Genomic DNA, 21,645 nt, shown 5'->3' on the forward strand with positions numbered 1-21,645 from the left:
TAGTGTTATCCTCCAAATAGATACAAATACTTTTTTTGTGTTAGTGTCTCTTTAAATCAGATCAATAATGTTAAACAAGTCAGATGGAAACTCTTGTGCCTTTTTTTCTGAACTGTATTGTTTTAGCACGGGCTTTAAGGCTCCAGTACAATGTCCCATTGTATGCTTAAACAATGCATTGATAAGAAGTACATGCAGTCACACAAAAGAGAAAATGTACGAGTAAAGCTACAATCAATGCAGCGTGTTAATGAATAGTATTAAACTATATTGGTATTGGTAAAAATTACAAGTTTCATAGCTAAGGTACAGATAAGTTAGGCAACATTTAAGATGGCCATACACATACCAATAATATCATACAAAATGAAATGTATATGAACTGTGACCCATTGATTCAGACCAATATCTAAGTACTATGGATATCAGTCGATATCAGGCATGTAAAACACTTTATATGTGGTGATCTGATGTTGAAGAAGGCATTTAGCACTTAAACTGGATTAACACATGTTTTACATGCAGCAAACCCCATTAATCCAGATTAAAATGCATTTGACCTTGTCCTAAACGTTTCTACAATCACAAAGCACAGTTTTAATTCATGAGAAAGATTATATGAGAAACAAATTGTATTTCTTCTCTAAAAATTCATGTTTTTTTTAGAAATTCTAATACAAAACTAAATAAAAGCAGTCGAGGTCCCATAGAAGTCAACAGGAGCTGTGCTGATCCTATTGAACCTTTTTTTAGCCATTCTGACTTTTATAGGTTTTCAGATAGTAATTGTCCACTAATAATTGTCTTAAAAAATAAAATTTTTAGAGGTTTTTGGGTTTTTCAGTGCATTGTTCAGTATTTTTTCTGATCCTACTTTTTATATCTGGATCTTTTAATAAATTGCATAGCATCTATGGTTTTAGAGAAAATTAGTTTAATCCTTGTTTAAAAAAGCTGTAATACCACTAAAATGTGACCTTTAATAAAAGGGTCTCTATATGTGTAACTATATGGTCTCTATATGTGTAACTATATGGTCTCTATATGTGTAACTATATGGTCTCTATATGTGTAACAAAAAATACTTTACACAGCTTTTGCCAGCCTTTGTCTATAAATAGTGCACTTTTTTTAACTTTTCTTACTTCTGGCACCCTGAAGCTCCTAGAGCAGTGCTTTACTCTGTGTACATGTTGGCTACATTAACTACAGGGCATCCTTGATGTTTGAGATTTAGTGCAAGATGCAGAATGCAGATTGCATTGACCAATGCTATGATTGCAAGTACCCGGGGCACATTTTATGCCGCTCTATCAATAGTAAATTGTCCTATTTGTGTTCAGGACAGGTAGAGTGTCGAGACTGCAATACTTCGTTCTCCGCTATTTAGCCCAACAACCCACAACCCTTTCCTTTTCCCCCCAACAATGTAGTTGGAAAGAAAAGACTGCAGTTACTATTTATTAACCATAACACATATCCGTAAATATTTATAAAATTGGCAACTTGTAAGTTATAACAAAACAATTTGTATAACAAACATTTACATTAAGCAAAAATCCTAAACCTAATGCCTATGAAATGCCTGGATCCTGCCACCTTTCTTCCAGCATTAAACCGAGGATGACTAGTTTCCCATCAGGACCCAGCCCTACCTCTGCATGTATTGCTGATCTGACGATATCAGAGGGAGACTGTCACCAGCTTTTTGTCGGATATAACTTTTGCATGATTGCCGTCAGGGGCAGAACATGGTCTGATCTGTTCTTTTACTACTTTATTTGATCTAAATGGTTAGTGGCAGGGAGATGGCACAGAACGTTTTCCGATAGGAAGGTAAATCTGCCCGTCTATGGCCACATTCACTGTTGCTCTATATCAAATACCCCTTTATATTTCCCCCTGGAGCTCAGAGAAAAGGTGCCCTCTGTCAACTGTAATGGCAAATACAGGACCCCCTCCCATAGAGAGGGAGAGTGGGACCAGGCAAGTTTGTGCCCATCCTGCCGTCTGGAACCAACTGCCAAGTTAGGACCACATTATTTTGCTTGACACTCCCCGTGTCTTCTCCTTGGGCCCTAGAACTGGCCAATCACCTACTTTAGCATTAGAAAAGTGGGGAGGGGACAGGTTGCTCTCCTAACCCCAGTCATGGCATGCTTTCCTACATGGTGCTCTGGATCACTGGGTCCCCGAATGAAAGTTGTCCCTTTTGATATGTGATTATAGTTTTGATTTTCATTGTTACCAGTATAAATATTTATTATTTAAAACATAAGCTAAAAATCTTACTTTGGTATCAATTCCAGAGAGATGTCTAGTTTAGTAAAAATGCTCTCTTTTTGCATAATTAGTGATGGGCGAATTTGCGCCGTTTCGCTTCGCCGAAATATTCGCGAATTTCGCGAAACGGCGAAAAATTCGCGAAACGGCGCCGGCGTCTCGTTTTTGACGCCGGCGTCCGTTTTTCGAAAAAAAATTTTTTTGACGCCAGCGAATTTTTTCCGCGAATTTTCGCGGGAGTTTCGCGAATTTATTCCCTGGCGGCGAATCGCGCAAATTCGCCGCGAATTCGCGTCTGCCGAATAAATTCGCCCATCACTATGCATAATGCATTATTTGCCAAAGCCACTTATTTTGATGAGCCATTCACTGTCAGTCTATATGAAAAATGTGTCCTGTGCAAACATTTAGAAAGTCCAAAGACTGTAGATGAGTATTAAGCAGCCAAAAGCTTCGATATTATCCAGCAGATCATGTGGTGCACAGACTTCATTCTGCTGGGTCAATACAATTATAACAGGTATCTGAAGCTAAAACTGCTTTTTAGCTGAAGGTGACTTTATAGCTGAGAAAAATCATGTGGACATACAGGTCAAGAGGCAAGGATGACTGATGTTCTTGTCACTTGCCCCATAGAAAATTAGTGTTAGAAATGCCTGCACATTCTTTTAGGAATATCGTTGTAAAGAATATGATCAGCTGTAACAATGAAAAACTGAACTGAATTCACAGAGCTAAAACCTTTATACAATGTATTTCATTTCTGTTGTTTTAATGACATGCAAGAAGAGCAAACGTATAGCTGAGACCACCGTAAGAGAGAATATATGTCAGTATGTAACCACAAAAACAAGTCAATCAAGTCAGTTCATCAATAATAAAAATATTTTCGGCAAATGTTATTTACACTGCTGAAAGTGATGCGTGAAGCTTAAGCGGGACTAGAGGAAAAACACAGAAACATGGATCAAGGCAATATTCTTGCAACATCACAAGCTATATGTTTACATCTGTTCTATTCATCATAAGGAAAAACATATTTTATTCCAAAATGATAACTTAGGGCTTTGGCACATGGAAACTATTGTCTTTTGGGTCATTTCTGTCAGCAGAGAAGTGGTCAGAATTTCTAGTCTACTGTCTAATAGAGATGTCGCGAACTGTTCGCCGGCGAACTTGTTCGCGCGAACATCGGGTGTTCGCGCTCGCCGGAAGTTCGCGAACGTCGCGCGACGTTCGCCATTTTGGGTTCGCCATTGTTGGCGCTTTTTTTTGCCCTCTCACCCCAGACCAGCAGGTACATGGCAGCCAATCAGGAAGCTCTCCCCTGGACCACTCCCCTTCCCTATAAAAACCGAAGCCCTGCAGCGTTTTTTCACTCTGCCTGTGTGTGCTGAAGAGATAGTGTAGGGAGAGAGCTGCTGCCTGTTAGTGATTTCAGGGACAGTTGAAAGTTTGCTGGCTAGTAATCGTTTTGATACTGCTCTGTTATTGGAGGGACAGAAGTCTGCAGGGGTTTGAGGGACATTTAAGCTTAGGTAGCTTTGCTGGCTAGTAATCTACCTTCTACTGCAGTGCTCTGTATGTAGCTGCAGTGGGCAGCTGTCCTGCTTCTGATCTCATCTGCTGACTGCTGCAATAACAGTAGTCCTTGTAAGGACTGCTTTTATTTATTTTTTTGTTGTTTTACTACTACTACTACTACTACTATAAGAGCCCAGTGCTATTAGTCTAGCAGTGTTGGGGAGTGGGACTGGTGTGCTAATCTGCTGCTCCTAGTAGTTCAGCAGCACCAACTTTAATTTTTTTTTTTAATATTCATTTTTTTTTTATTTTACTTTTTTTAAATTTACTACCGCTGTAGTAGTGTATAAGTTGACCTTTTAGGCATTATTTGCCCTGTAGGCATTATTTGCACACTGTTTTCTTCAACCCGCCATCTAGCTGTGTGACCTTGTTCACATTCTGTCTAAATATCCATAATATTACCGTCTCCAGAAAAAAACACCGGAGTGACTTTTTTCAAGCAGCCATAATATATTTTACGTAATCCGTATCCACCGCTGTAGTAGTGTATACGTTGACCTTGTAGGCATTATTTGCACACTGTTTTCTTCAACCCGCCATCTAGCTGTGTGACCTTGTTCACATTCTGTCTAAATATCCATAATATTACCGTCTCCAGAAAAAACACCGGAGTGACTTTTTTCAAGCAGCCATAATATATTTTACGTAATCCGTATCCACCGCTGTAGTAGTGTATACGTTGACCTTGTAGGCATTATTTGCACACTGTTTTCTTCAACCCGCCATCTAGCTGTGTGACCTTGTTCACATTCTGTCTAAATATCCATAATATTACCGTCTCCAGAAAAAACACCGGAGTGACTTTTTTCAAGCAGCCATAATATATTTTACGTAATCCGTATCCACCGCTGTAGTAGTGTATACGTTGACCTTGTAGGCATTATTTGCACACTGTTTTCTTCAACCCGCCATCTAGCTGTGTGACCTTGTTCACATTCTGTCTAAATATCCATAATATTACCGTCTCCAGAAAAAACACCGGAGTGACTTTTTTCAAGCAGCCATAATATATTTTACGTAATCCGTATCCACCGCTGTAGTAGTGTATACGTTGACCTTGTAGGCATTATTTGCACACTGTTTTCTTCAACCCGCCATCTAGCTGTGTGACCTTGTTCACATTCTGTCTAAATATCCATAATATTACCGTCTCCAGAAAAAACACCTGAGTTACTTTTTTTCAAGCAGCCATAATATATTTTACGTAATCCGTATCCACTGCTGTAGTAGTGTATACGTTGACCTTGTAGGCATTATTTGCACACTGTTTTCTTCAACCCGCCATCTAGCTGTGTGACCTTGTTCACATTCTGTCTAAATATCCATAATATTACCGTCTCCAGAAAAAACACCGGAGTGACTTTTTTCAAGCAGCCATAATATATTTTACGTAATCCGTATCCACCGCTGTAGTAGTGTATACGTTGACCTTGTAGGCATTATTTGCACACTGTTTTCTTCAACCCGCCATCTAGCTGTGTGAGCTTGTTCACATTTTGTCTAAATATTGATAATATTATCGTCTCTAGAAAAACCACTTGAGTTACTTTTTTTCAAGCAGCATTCATATATTTTACGTAATCCGTATCCACCGCTGTAGTAGTGTATACGTTGACCTTGTAGGCATTATTTGCACAGTGTTTTCTTCAACCCGCCATCTAGCTGTGTGACCTTGTTCACATTTTGTCTAAATATTGATAATATTATCGTCTCTAGAAAAACCACTTGAGTTACTTTTTTTCAAGCAGCATTCATATATTTTACGTAATCCGTATCCACCGCTGTAGTAGTGTATACGTTGACCTTGTAGGCATTATTTGCACACTGTTTTCTTCAACCCGCCATCTAGCTGTGTGACCTTGTTCACATTCTGTCTAAATATCCATAATATTACCGTCTCCAGAAAAAACACCGGAGTGACTTTTTTCAAGCAGCCATAATATATTTTACGTAATCCGTATCCACCGCTGTAGTAGTGTATACGTTGACCTTGTAGGCATTATTTGCACACTGTTTTCTTCAACCCGCCATCTAGCTGTGTGTATTATCGTTTCCAGAAAAACCAACTGAGTTTTTGTTGTTGTTGTTGTTTTTTTAAAAATAATGCCAGGCAAAGGCAGGCCGCCACGCAGAGGCCGTGCTAGGGGCCGTGCTGCTATGCAATCCTGTGGCCCTAGCAAATTGCCCAGTTTTAAAAAGCCAATGACCCTGAACTCCCAAAATGCTGAAGAGGTAGTTGACTGGCTTACACAGCACACCCCATCCTCTACCGTTTCTAACTTTACCACAACATCCTCCTCATCCTCCACTGCTATGGCCACCCCACATAACACTTCCTCCACCACCGGTGCCCCTTCTTCACTGGGGTCAGAGGAGTTATTTTCCCATGAGTTTCTTGAACTGAGTAATGCGCAACCATTATTGCCAGAAGAAGATGAAGGAGATGAGGACCTTACACCAGATTTAATTCTGGCAGAGAACACGATAGAGATGGACATAATGAGTGATGAGGAGGAGGTCCCCGCTGCTGCTTCCTTCTGTGATGTGTCAGAAGAAATTGATGCATCTGAGGAGAATGATGATGAGGAGATTGATGTTTTGTGGGTGCCTAGTAGAAGAGAGCAAGAGGAGGGTAGTTCAGATGGAGAGACGGAGAGTCAGAGAGGCAGTAGGAGAATAAGACTTAGAAGAAGCAGGGAGGACAGCCCGCAGGGATCAGTAGGGCAACAACATGTATCGGCACCTGTGTTCAGCCGGCCAACGCACCCGCCATTGCCGCCAATGCCGCCAACTTCTACTGTTACCGCCAGATCGCACACTTCCAAAAAGTCAGCAGTGTGGGATTTTTTTAATGTGTGTGCCTCTGACAAAAGCATTGTAATTTGCAATGAGTGCAGTCAGAAACTGAGCCTTGGTAAGCCCAACAGCCACATAGGTACAACTTCTATGCGAAGGCACATGAGCGGCAAGCACAAAGCACTTTGGGAGCAACACCTCAAAGGCAACAGGCAAACTAAAAGCCACACTCCTTCTGGTCCAGCATCTTACTGCTCTACCTCTGCTCTCCTTGACCCGTCTGAACCACCCTCCACTCCGCCTTCCACCTTGACCACCTGTTCCCATTCCCAGTCATCTGCCACCAGCCAAGTTTCTGTGAAGGCCATGTTTGAGCGTAAGAAGCCAATGTCTGACTGTCACCCCCTTGCCCGGCGTCTGACAGCTGGCTTGTCTGCACTCTTAGCCCGCCAGCTTTTACCATACCAGCTGGTGGACTCTGAGGCCTTCCGCAAATTTGTAGCAATTGGGACACCGCAGTGGAAGGTACCCAGCCGCAATTTTTTTTCTAAAAAGGGAATACCACACCTGTACCAACATGTGCAGAGCCAAGTTACCGCATCTCTGTCACTTAGTGTTGGGCCAAAGGTCCATATGACTACTGACGCATGGTCCTCCAAGCATGGTCAGGGCAGGTATGTCACCTACACTGCCCACTGGGTGAACTTGGTAATGGCTGGGAAGCAGGGAATGGGTAGCTCAACAACAACAGTGGAGTTGGTGTCACCGCCACGGATTGCACGCGGTTCTGCCACCACCTCTACTCCTCCATCGCTCTCTACCTCGTCTTCTTCTTCTTCTTACTCTGCTGCTGGGTCCTCCTTCTCCTCCTCCACACCTGTGCACCCCCAGCTCCCCCTAGGCTATTCGACGTGCCAGGTATGCCGTTGTCACGCTGTCTTGGGGATGACGTGCCTGGAAAGCAAAAACCATACCGGATCTGTACTCCTGTCATCTCTGCAGTCACAGGCCGATCGGTGGCTGACCCCACACCAACTGCAGATCGGAAAAGTGGTGTGTGACAATGGAAGCAATCTGTTGGCAGCGTTGAGACTAGGCAATTTAACACATGTGCCCTGCATGGCACATCTGTTAAATTTAATAGTCCAACGTTTTGTCTCCAAGTACCCAGGATTCCAGGACGTTCTCACCCAGTCCAGAAAGGTGTCGGCCCATTTCAGACGTTCCTACACAGCCATGGCACGCCTTGCTGACATTCAGCAGCGCTACAACATGCCAGTCAGGCGTTTGATTTCTGACAGCCAGACTCGCTGGAATTCAACGCTCCTTATGTTGGAACGTCTGCTGCAACAACAAAGGGCCGTCAACGAGTACCTTTTTGAACTGGGTGGTAGGACTGGATCTGCACAGCTGGGGATTTTTTTCCCCCGTTACTGGGTGCTTATGCGCGATGCCTGCAGGCTCATGCGACCTTTTGAAGAGGTGACAAATATGGTCAGTCGCACCGAAGGCACCATCAGCGACCTAATACCCTTCGCTTTCTTCCTGGAGCGTGCCGTGCGACGAGTGACAGATGAGGCTGTAGACCAGCGTGACGAGGAGCTGGAAGCGCACGATTTCTGGTCGGAATCACCAGAACGAACCCAGGCACCTGCTGCAACGCAGGGAGAGGTGCCAGAAGTGGAGTCAGAGGAGGAAGGTGGCTTTGTGGAGGAGGAGGAGGAGGACCAACAGGAGCAGGCTTCCCAGGGGGCTAGTGGTGACCTTTTGGGGACCCCTGGTCTTGTACGTGGCTGGGGGGAGGAGACCGTGGATGATGCAGTCCTTGATAATGAGGAAGCGGAGATGGATAGCTCTGCATCCAACCTTGTGAGAATGGGGTCTTTCATGCTGTCATGCCTGTTGAAGGACCCCCGTATCAAGAGGCTTAAGGAGAAGGACCTGTACTGGGTCGCAACGCTACTAGACCCTCGGTACAAGCATAAAGTGTCAGAAATGTTACCAACATACCACAAGTCCGAAAGATGCGGCATTTACAAACCAGCCTGCAAAACATGTTGTACAATGCTTTTAAGGGTGATGTCACTTCAGGAACTCATCAACATTCCAGGGGCAGAGGTGCCAGTAATCCTGCCACGAGCACACCTGCAAGGACAAAGCCCTTTGGCCAGTCTGTAACGTCAGACATGCAAATGTTTTTCTGTCCAAGGCAGCGCCACAACCCTTCTGGATCCACCCTCAAAGAACGCCTCGACCGGCAGGTAGCGGACTACCTGGCATTAACTGCAGATATCGACACTCTGAGGAGCGATGAACCCCTGGACTACTGGGTGTGCAGGCTTGATCTGTGGCCAGAGCTGTCACAATTTGCCATGAACCTCTTGTCTTGCCCAGCCTCAAGTGTGCTCTCAGAAAGGACCTTCAGTGCAGCAGGAGGGATTGTAACTGAGAAGAGAACTCGCCTAGGTCACAAAAGTGTCGATTACCTGACCTTTATTAAAATGAATGAGGGGTGGATCTCGGAGGGTTACTGCACGCCGGAAGACTTGTTCTGACTTCTATGCAGCTGTCCTTCTCTTCAAGCCTCATGACTCCACACACAGCTGTCCTTTAGCGTCCTCCTCCTCCCTCCGCCACCGTTACAAACTAGGGTGCAAACCCTACTGGTTTAATTTTTTCTGGCCTCTGTGCTTCAGTGGCTGCAACCAAAAAAACTGGGCAAACAATGTCTACAAGGTCAACGTATGGCAAAAAATGACTATTTTCAGCATTTATATGGCATATTTTTTCTGGCAACTGTGCTTCAGTGGCTGCGTCCAAAAAAATGCATATTTTCTGCATTTATATGGCATAATTTTTCTGGCCTCTGTGCTTCAGTGGCTGCAACCAAAAAAATGCATATTTTCAGCATTTATATGGCATAATTTTTCTGGCCTCTGTGCTTCAGTGGCTGCAACCAAAAAAATTTATATTTTCAGCATTTATATGGCATAATTTTTCTGGCAACTGTGCTTCAGTGGCTGCGACCAAAAAAATGCATATTTTCAGCATTTATATGGCATAATTTTTCTGGCCTCTGTGCTTCAGTGGCTGCAACCAAAAAAATTTATATTTTCAGCATTTATATGGCATAATTTTTCTGGCCTCTGTGCTTCAGTGGCTGCAACCAAAAAAATGCATATTTTCAGCATTTATATGGCATAATTTTTCTGGCAACTGTGCTTCAGTGGCTGCGACCAAAAAAATGACTATTTTCAGCATTTATATGGCATATTTTTTCTGGCCTCTGTGCTTCAGTGGCTGCGGCCAAAAAAACTGGGCAAACAATGCCTACAAGGTCAACGTATGGCAGTTGTTTAAAGAGAACAGTAGATTACTAGCCAGCAAAGCTACCTAAGCTAAAATGTCCCTCAAATCCCTGCAGACTTCTGTCCCTCCAATACAGAGCAGTATCAAGCAGATTACTAGCCAGCAAACTTACTATCATCTGTCCCTGAAATCACTAACAGCTCTCCCCCTACACTATCTCTTCCAAGCACACACAGGCAGATTTTTCAGATACATTTTTGCCCTTGATCCCCCTCTGGCATGCCACTGTCCAGGTCGTTGCACCCTTTAAACAACTTTAAAATCATTTTTCTGGCCAGAAATGTCTTTTCTAGATGTTAAAGTTCGCCTTCCCATTGAAGTCTATGGGGTTCGCGAACCATTCGCGAACCGCTCGCATTTTTGCGCAAGTTCGCGAATATGTTCGCAAACTTTTTTTCCGACGTTCGCTACATCCCTACTGTCTAACAATGTAAGTTAACGGGACTGTGGCATTATCTGGACATTTTTTGTAAAATGTTTACATTTCTTGGAAACTTAAGTAGAGGATTTTGTTTTAAAATGCCCTTTAAAATGATATTGTCTTTAAAATTGCCCTGTAGAGTTCAGTTTACAATACAATTCTGCCTTTATAGGAGTATATCTATTGGTTTAGATGTACCAGAGGATTGTGCCCATATCCATTGCTAACTGGCATTAAATACATACAAAATTATATTTCATATACTCATTAATACATCATACTCATCCAAAACATTTAGCAATAATTGTGGTTTTGGGTGTGCAGATATGATTCCGTATTGCCCTTTTAGTTTTTTCCCATAATCTGTTCATTGGGGCTGATAAGTTAATTAAAGAGATGGCCAAATTTGTTTTAAGATATCTCAGTGAATGCTTGTTTCTTTTTTTTTCTCTTTACTAAGAACAGAAAATGAGATAACAGAGAATATATAATGTAATTGAAAGGCAGTGGAACAACAATCATGCAATATTTATAATATACAAATAATAACTAGCCAGCCAGGAGGAGGTGGAGGTTTAAGTGCACATACTGACACTGTCCATCATCTTAATATCTGCTGCTAAAAGGAAGGTGAGTGAATATAGACCCATAATTTATGGTTAGAGATTGCAACTGGGAAAACTGGAAAAGAGAGAAGACTAGGAATGAAGATATCGTGTCGGAGGTAATATTTGTATATATATATTTTTATTTTTTTCAGTCTATTCTTGATAATAAATCAATGAAATGCTGATTCATATTTAAACATGGATTGTGAATGTTTTTAATGATCTCATATGGGACATAAAAACAAAAGATTGTTCTACTTGTGAGTAGGGTCCCCCTTTAATATTTAATTTTATGACTTTTTTCATTCAAGCCACTTTAAAGGTCCAGGTCATAACATCTTTCTAATTTCAGCACAGGCCACAGAAACTTCAAAATAAGATAGGGACCTCTGCCATTTACTTTATACACAACCTTGGCAGGTCTGAGATGGCAGATTTTCACATTCGGGCTTTTTGCTGCATCGGGCTTTAATAAATCTTGAAAAATTTGAGTTTTGACCCAAAAAGTCCGACCAGAGTTTATTCACAGTAAAAAACACACACATCAGGGAAGAAGACACAGCAACTGCCAGTGGACAAAAAATGTAGAGGGCCTAGTTCAGCCCTGCCAAAAGTAGCTTCAGTATATGAATCAAGCAGATTATCGTGGTTGTTCATGATTATTTTCATAGTAGCAAGAAGGCCATAATATATGGCTGACATGGAGATCACTGTAACTTTATGTACTTTATTTATTTACTTTTATACAATAAGTACTTTTTTCCAAGGATCCAAATTTGTAGCAACAGTCTTACATGGCTTTAGAGCTCAATTTGCCTAGCAAATAAAAGATAATCCAGTTATAATACAATTGATTCTCTACAGGCGTGGTGAATAGATGAGGATTTTGGGGTCAAATGTCATTTCATGGCTGTCTACACATCTATAATATAAGAAACATTATGGCTACAGAACAGCTGTTCCAGAGTTTAGTGGTTTTTTTTGTGACTCATAGCAGCGTTTGGCCAAGTTGTGCTTTTCAGATATAGTTATTCATGCAACCACCAGCAGCAAGACTCTGTAGTTTTAGGTCAACACAATCTGGAGTTTCTGAGTTTAGACAAGCACGTCTTCTAGAAATAGAGTAATAAAAGGTGCAGAGTTTCTACAGGTCTAATCACCTATAGGTACCATTTACTGGACATCAGTTTAAAAGCAAGCATCTTATTGGTTGCTATGGGCTACTGTGTCTGCACAAACCTATTACCTTTAATTATATATATGGGTATATGATTCACACATAACACACATAACATTTCTCCACCAGTGTATTTAACTTTTCATGTTTCCTGCCATTGACATAAATGAATACCACTTGTCACATCTAGATGTAGAGTTTTCAGCATGAAAAAGCTTGAGAGGAGGCACAGGAGGGTGTATGGGTGTAGGGCGGTCTTTTTGTCCTATGATCACATCAAAGAAAAAACCCAACAGATTAATTCTGATTGCATTTAAGGGAAAAATTTAAACACACACATAAATTGCATTGCTGTTACATTTTCAGAAAGGCTGTAATGTAATACTGCAACTGGGCAACCTTAAAGCCTCTATGATGCATATAATCTGTCTTTTGATAATGGAGACAACGCTGTCTCCTTTAAATGACCTATTAAAACCATAAATTATACAACTCAAATCACAGAAAATGATAGAGACAAATTGCTACATGAACACTTTTATTGTATTCCACAATTTTCTGTGTGTTTACCTAATCATGCCATGTCAAAAGAACCGGGAGAATCACTTCGCTGGGAAAAAGGCTTTTCATAAAGAACATTTTTTGCAGTAACAAAATCGATGGAAACTCTAATTCACCATTTCATTACTATGTCTATGTGACGACAATAGAATGGGCCATAAGGAAATTTCTGACAAATGCTTTTAATTTACTGTAGCTGTAGAAAACGGAAACTGAGGTAGCATCCAGGCGTTACGATGCAGTATCAAAGTGGACGTTTCACATAGTTGGCCAAGTAAGTCAATAATGTAAACAATGTTATAATCTGATTAGCTCTCTGAGCAAATACATTCCAGTTTAAGCTGAATACACATGGGCAGATGAACTCAGCCTCTTTGGCCAATTTTCAACCTGCCTGTGTGTCTGGAACAAACTTAGATACTTAGACATGCTGGTAAATCCAACTGGCTGCTGATGTTTGGCACAGGATTAGGAGTTGTATTGGATTATTTGCCTAATAAATTGTCAGTAGATAAAACAGACGAGTGACCTCCCATTGGGTTGTAAGGGGAGATATTTGTAAATTTTAATTTATTTTCTCTCTGTTTAAAATTCTCTTCCAGGTTGAAAATGCATGATCAAATGTTTGCCGCCAGATCTTAAGCACATTTATGAAATAGAAAAAAGTTTAAATAGTAACATGCCATGGTCGGGTAACCAAGGGCTACTTGTTACCTAATAATGAACTGTTGCACTGTTACACATGCCCAAGAGGAAGGATAGAATTGGTCCAATGGTTGAAGAAGTCCCTTTAAACTTTATTTTTCTTACAGAGTGAGGGCAAGTCTATGAAGGCAGGAACACATACACATAATATCTCAGGGCAGAGCCTTTCCTTAGGTATGTCCTGAAAAGTTCGGCCATGAAACATTGTGTTTATTTCAGGCTCTGCGTAAACATGGGAAATTAGCCCTTGCAAATGCCTTCACAGTGTTACCTTTTCTATGCTATCTATCTATATATATGTATTACAAATTTACTGGCAATGTAGTTTACGGTAATTTGTAACACCCTTAAAAAAGCCCTTGGCCTGCCCCCAATTCGCTCAGAACTTACTTTTTTCAGGCTTCTGGCCATCACGCATGTTGCTCCGTCCCCCCACTGGCCGGTAAAAGGTGGTAACCCTAGTTGTTCTTGAACTACAACTCCCATTCCGGAACTCCCTTCCTCTGAAATCCTCCAACTGTTGGTTGGATGCTCTTTGTATGTAATATATAGGCCACATATAATTAGCAGTGCTATTAACATAATACCTGGAGATTCAAGGGGTTTCTTTGTAGGTGACAATTTTGTTATAAAAACCTTGCCCCGCTGGCTAAAAAAAGTAAAAAAATAAGAGCTGCAAAATTATTAAGGGTACCTGGTCCCACAAAATGCTAAAATGTTGCCAGATTAACTGTGAGCTTAAATCTGTATAAAATTAGCTATGCTGTATAAGAATATCAGTAAATCAAAGAGTCAGTATTTTTGAATTTTTTTCCCCGCCACCAAAATAAAAAAATGTGCGCAACAAAGTATAATAACCACGGGGACACTTTCATTAGATTAGTCTCATATGTAGTAACTTGTAAAACACGTACATAAGAAAGAGTAAATACCTTATACTTATCAAGTCTTTCATCTAACACACAATAATTATTACATGTCGACTGCATACATGCAAAGTACTTATTACAACATAGCACAGACAAAATAAACAGTCAGAGGACAGACATGAGAACTTTATTTCCCTTTGGATTGCAAGAACGTATACTGGAAACTATGTGTTGTTTTAACTGGATGAGTAAAAATGCAAGTCTTCTTTTCATGCAAACTATTGCCTAAAGGTGGCCATACACGGATAGATCCGCTCGTTTGGCGATGTCGCCAAACGAGCGGATCTCCCTCCGATATGCCCACCTTGAGGTGGGCAATATCGGGCTGATCCGATCGTGGGCCCTAGGGCCCAACGATCGGATCCTAGCGTTCGCCAAACGGGCGGTCGGATCGCGGGACCGCATCAACGAACAGATGCGGCCGCGATCCGACGGGATTTTTAATCCCATCCGATCGAGATCTGGCCGACTTTCGGCCAGATCTCGATCGGGGAAGCCCGTCGGGGGCCCCCATACACGGGCCAATAAGCTGCCGACACGGTCTGTCGGCAGCTTTTATCGGCCCGTGTATGGCCACCTTAAGAAAGATTTGCAGTCAATTTACATGCAAGTCAATGGGGTGGTTGCATGCACTTTGGCCAAACATTTTTTCAGATACTTAAAAACCTGGCAAAAGTACCTAAAATTACACCATGTATAAGTAAACTTTTACTTAATCCTCCAGACCAGTCCCATGAGAAACCAATTTAGCCTTCATATAGTCTGAACAAGCAAGATATAAGGGTCCCCATGGGAATTACTTTTAAGTCCTAGATATTGGTTTTCAGGACCCCAGGACTGAAGACCTATCCCAAAGGTTGTGCTGCCATAAGAAAAAGGGATTTTAGAAAATAAGTTACAATACAATGGGGCAGATTTATCAAGGGTCGAATTTCGCGTTCATGGGAGTTATTTAAAACTCCCATAATTTCCCATAAACTCGAAATTCGACCAATTGCAATTTATTAAAAAAATACAAATTATTTATTAATTTTTATAATAAATATTATTATAATTATTATATAATTAAATAATTCCCTAGTCGAATTTGACAGTTTTGGCCATAAAAAATTGGTTTGAAAATTCATTTTTGAAGGCAATTATCCAGTCAACAATGTGTTAGCAAACCAATGCAGGTATTGGACCTGTTATCCAGAATGCTCGGGACCTGAGCTATTCCGGAAAATGGATCTTTACATAATTTGGATCTTCATACTTAAGTCTACTATAAAATCATGTAAACATTAAATAAACCCAATAGGCTGGTTTTCTTTCCGATAAGGATTAATTAAATCTTAGTTGGAATCCTATACAAGGTTTTATTACTTTTATTATTATTAAAAAGGAAATCATTTTTTTAAATTGTAATTATTTGGATAAAATGGAGTCTATGTGAGACTGCCTTTCCGTAATTCAGGGCTTTCTGGAAAACAGGTTACCAGATAACGGATCCTATACCTGTATTTATAAAATTAATGATGTCATACAAATATGTCTGAGGAGGGTTTGGGGCAGGCAGCAAAATGTTCATAGAAAAAACACAACCAACCAAAAGGTAGTAATAATTAGTTATAATAGTTATTTCCTTTTCGATAGTACATAACTTTCAAGTAATATTGTACCCCATAACTTAATAACCTTACTCTTATGTGCCAGAGCAAAGGGGGTGTAAAACTTGACCCTTTATATGCTAAAGTCTGAACCCTTACGTTGATGCCTGTATATAAAAAAAAAGACTTGTAAATAACTCATTATGGAATTGAAAAGAGGAAATAAAAACAGGTCTATATGCCTTGTAAAAAGAAAAAACTTTGGAGACAGTTTAGGCACAGCTAAAGTTAGGCAACTTTACATTTGGGCAGAAAGTGCTTTTAAATTGCAATAAATAGGAGACCCTCCCCTGTCATTGGCTATAGAGGTGCATATTCAGTTTTCAAAGTGGCTCTCCATAATGGGTGTATTCTTTTAGAACCTGGAGGTGAGTAAGTTAGCAATGATTTGCTAGCTCACAAATGATGCAGTATGATGCCACCATAAAAGGGAAATTCTTACTGACATACAAATGTTTTAGAATTAATTGCATTTGGAAGATGTTAGCTTTAATAATTTATCATTAGTCATATCCCAGAGTCCCAGTACTGATTTATTGGGTTTCCGATTACATGTTTTCATGTAGAATTCTGAGTGTTCATTAGTAATATGTTCACAGGCAAAACTAATGAGCTCTTGGAAAGAAATTCTTATGAATTAAGTCTACAACCACCCCAAAAAGCTGCGTCATTTTGACTTATGTGTGAATGTAGTTCCCTGCCTCCAGCCTTTTCCTGATCCGTATTTATATATGTGCGTTTAAATCTTTGTTTATTATTTTTGTGCATGCAGTTACTATGGCAGTAGTACAAATACATGTAATTTTCTGAAAATCCATTTCGATCTGCCAGACAGTTAATATGTCAGTGCCCACATACTCTTTATGAAATGCAAGATTTTTAGACAAAAACAGGGCAAGATTAGATTCTAGTAAAATTCTTTTTAACCTTATTCTATAATCCTAATATTGCTACAAGCCTTTATTTCTGTCTGAAATGTGTATTGTTGATTTACCAACACTTAGGGGCAAATTCATCAAGGGTCGAATATCAAGGGTTAATTAACCCTCGATATTTGACTGGGAATGAAAATCCTTCGACTTCGAATATCTAAGTCGAAGGATTTTGCGCAAATACTGCGATTGTACGATCGAAGGAATAATCGTTCGATCGAACGATTAAATCCTTCGAATCGAATGATTCGAAGGATTTCAATCCAACAATCGAAGGATTATTCTTCGACCAAGAAAATTTAGCCAAGCCTATGGGGACCTTCCCCATAGGCTAACATTGGGTTCAGTAGCTTTTAGGTGGCGAACTAGGGGGTCAAAGTTTTTTCTTAAAGAGACAGTACTTCGACTATCGAATGGTCGAATAGTCGAAAGATTTTTAGTTCGAATCATTAGATTCGAAGTCGTAGTCGAAGGCCGAAGTAGCCCATTCGATGGTCGATGTAGCCAAAAAAACACTTCGAAATTCGAAGTTGTTTTACTTCGAATCCTTCACTCGAAGTTAATGAATTGGCCCCTTACTTTTTCCACAGTGAATTATTTTTTTAAATAAAAACTATTCATGTATATACTGTATATATATATATATATATATATATATATATATATAGATATATATATATATATATATATATATATATATATATATATATATAGTGTATAAAGCACCCCTTTATTATAAGTTACAGAGGAGGGGGGGAAGTACAAATAAAAATGCAACCACGCCTTCAAATATTTAGTCTTTTTATTATGGCCCCACATTTTGATCGCCTAGTAAGGTCTATGGAACGCAGAGGGGTTTATATTACCAGGGCTAAAGTTTGAGAATTATACCCCATGTTTGGGAACATGCTACCCGTATGGTTTCCTGTATACATACAAGAGAACATATTTACAAAATTTTAACCTTCTGGAATTACACCCCGGACAGACTGCACAAATTGTTTTAATACCATCCATCTTTTAGCTGGAGGCATTGCGGAGCCCAAGGCACCCTGCCACAGATTTTCTGGGACTGCCCACAAATCCAGCCCCTGTGGAGTCAACTGATTTCATGTCCAGAGCCAATGAATCCCACCACTCTCTTATTAGGTAGGCCAATACCTAAACTACACAAAAGCGGGCAAACTCTGGCCAATCAAGTCTTGAAAGCTACTCGCTTAGATATAGAGACCAAATGAAAGAACCCAGCACCACCCACCCAGCAACATAATCTTTGAGTTAGGCATTGCCCACATACTAAATAAGACAGAGCATTGTCTTAATACTTGGTCCATATAGGAGCTATGGGGCCTGGCCACCACCTCAACCTAATGAGCCTACCTTTGATTTGACTGTAAGTCCTACTTGCAATGATCTACTATCCCCAGCCTCACTGTATGATCCATTTGCACCCAAGTTAATAGTTTCATTTGTATGTTTATTTCTTAGATAGATGTAAATATTGTTGTAAGCTATAAAGGTCTCAGCTCAAAACTGAGCTTTACTGCTATGAGTCAAGCTATTTTTTAAGCAATGCATGTTACGGTATATTAAAAAATGTCGATACAAAAAATAAGTTACAAAAAAAACCCTGTCAATGATGTATACATTTAAAATATATAACAAATAAATATATACATTTCACAAAATATGTCCTTTGATCTACCTTCTAATGTTGGTGTCACTACTCAAAACCAGTTCTGTATTTGACCCTTGACTAACAGACAAAAATTAGCCTTAAATTGGCCATACACGGGCAGATAAAGCTTCCGATATCGGTCGTTTAGACCAATTTGACAGCTTATCTGCCCGTGTATGGGGGCTTCCGATGGGTCTTCCTGATTGATATCTGGCCATGATGTAGATCGGGAAGGTTTTTACCCGACCGACCCGTCGGAGCCCCTTGGCGTATCGTAATCCGATCGTTCGAATACACGACCGAACATTCGGATTACCCCCCTATATAGCCATGCCATTAGTGGCATATCAGGGGAAAAATCTGCTCGTTTGGCGATGTCGCCAAATGAGCGGATCTTTGAGTCTATGACCAGCTTTACAACTAAATCTTATGACTTCAAGCCATTCTTCAATGATAGCCACGATTTTCAAAATGTTGGAGTCTGGATTATTGTAAAATTGTTAAAGTTATGGAGATCCATTGGCATGCTGGGGACCATAAAATCTCTTGTAGGACCACATGCAGGCCAGGGCTCTCCAGCTGGACATCCATACTCTACAAATCACATCAATAAGAAAACAGTACAGTAGCTTGATGAATAGTGTTCAATGCATATCTTTTACTAAAGATATGCATCCTAAATATATATAGTGATCCACATAATCTTAAGTATTACTGCAAGATCACATGGTAGAACTTTCTTCATCAAATAAACTGTGATTAAGCTCCTTCGTATATTTCGAATAGTTCTTTGAACACTATTCTATAATGAGTTACAGAAACTTGCAAATGCTTTGTAAGGTGGTATATTACATATGCCAGTGTTTTATTATGCAGTAATGCTGCATACATAGACACTGGTAGTTAATACTCCTCTCAGAACCATTGTGTCAAAGATCCTAACATGGTATACATTGGCTTGTTTACTTTTGGCTTTCATGTTCTCTTCTTATCTCTGTGAATGCATCACATGTATAAAATATGCTTCACTCATTGCTACCTTCTGCTGAAGACATTTCTTTGACCTTTATTTTGTCCTGCTATCTCTTTGTCTCTCAAGTTTGTGATCACTAATTTGTTCTCTGATATCTCTTGTAGGCACTCCACTGCAAGTTAAAATGTAACCTCTATAAATATAACTAATCTCCAATGAATTTCTGTCAACGATTTCTTTAAAGTTAACTTTCTGACTTGAAACTTTAGGACTCAATAGTGTGACTCATAATCTAATCTGTGTTGTATCAAGGGAAAGCCATTTTTGAGAATATATTGGTCAAAAAATGCAATCCATAAAGAATTCACTATATTTACCTGCTGCAATCTTCCCTATGACAATATTACAAATAATAGTGTTTCCAGATTCCACAAAAATCAGCATTATGCAGTTTGGCCTTTTTACTTAAATTACTGGATCTATGGTCACTTTGTCTTTATGATAGGGTTACAGACTTTCAGCCAATTATGGCATAGATTAACCAATACAATCCTTTCTAAATATGCCTGATAAAAATCAATTCAATACTGAACGGATAGACATTTAAACTCAACATTAGACCAAGGTTGGACATGTTTGGGCAAATATGGCTAGATCTGTTGACATTGTTAGCCTTTACGTAGATAGTGTTACATACATATTCATCTTCTCTCTAGTACTCTCTCAGTAAACTGTATCCTTTCAGAGGGTCAGTTATACAGCACCCTTCTATTTGTACACCAGGATTGCAATAAAATAATTCTGAGCTACAAAGACTCTTGTGGTCCACAAGTTATGGTTCCTTCGGGCAGGCTGTGTTTTACTTTGCTCACAGATAAAAATTGTTCTCTATGGATCTCAAAATGGATGTTTGGGCAAATATGTCCAGATTTGTTGACATTGTCAGTCATTGTGTAGATAGCATTACATATTCATTTTCATCAGTTCCCTTATACATTACTCTCCAACTTTATCCATTCAGTTATATGAAACCCTTCTATTTGTACACCAGGATTACAATAAAATCATTTTGTCCTTCAAAGTCGCTTGTGGATCCCTTGACCAGACTGTGTTTTACTTTGCTCACAGGTAAAAATGGTTCTCAAAATAGTTTTGAATAAGGACTTTAAAGAATTAAAATATTATACTTGGGGGAGAAATATCCTCTTTTTTTGGGGGGCCAGATTCAGTTTGGAGAGAAAAAGTTATCTGATGGTTTATCACATGAAAACTCATGGATGATATTCAATTTGAGGAGAAGAAAAGTTCCTAATTCAGATCCAGTTTTTTCCCATAGAGTTTTCACTTGATAAAAAGTGAGATACGTTTTTCTGAACTGAATTGCATCTCAAATTGAATCTCATCCATGACTTTTCACGTGATAAACATTTTTCTTACTGAATTGAATCTGACCATTTATATGACATGACCTCTTTGAATGATCTATGGGTTTTTGGGTACCTTCTTGACTGCAGTTACCAGAAACAATCAATATTTTTAGTAGAAATTGTACCAAGGGGTCCCATAAAACTAATCCAACTTGTAGAAAGCTTAGGAACTGTTAAGTGTATAATTGTGTATATTTAATTCACATTGCTGAAGTTTTGTTCTCATAACGTTTTTCTCTTTCCTTCCTATTAAGGGACAGGTGTAGCCTGCAGTTGTTTCAGAGTTCTTCTAAATTCTATTTAGTCATTTCCTCTTGATAAGCTTCTTTGGTAATGAGCAATTCATTTTGAGGGTGGATTTGACTTTGGAGACAGCCCAATTTATATCTGTGCAATTGTACTCCCCAGAGCTGAAAAATAGAGTATTGTGTGCGCATTTGAGTCACATTTCCTGAAACAATTATATTTCATTAGACACATAGACACATACATAAAATACTATTGCAAATGTTTCTTGATAAGTTTTATCATACTCTGAATAACTGAAAAT

This window comes from Xenopus laevis, chromosome 2L, assembly GCF_017654675.1.
Source record: "Xenopus laevis strain J_2021 chromosome 2L, Xenopus_laevis_v10.1, whole genome shotgun sequence".
NCBI lineage: Eukaryota > Metazoa > Chordata > Amphibia > Anura > Pipidae > Xenopus > Xenopus laevis.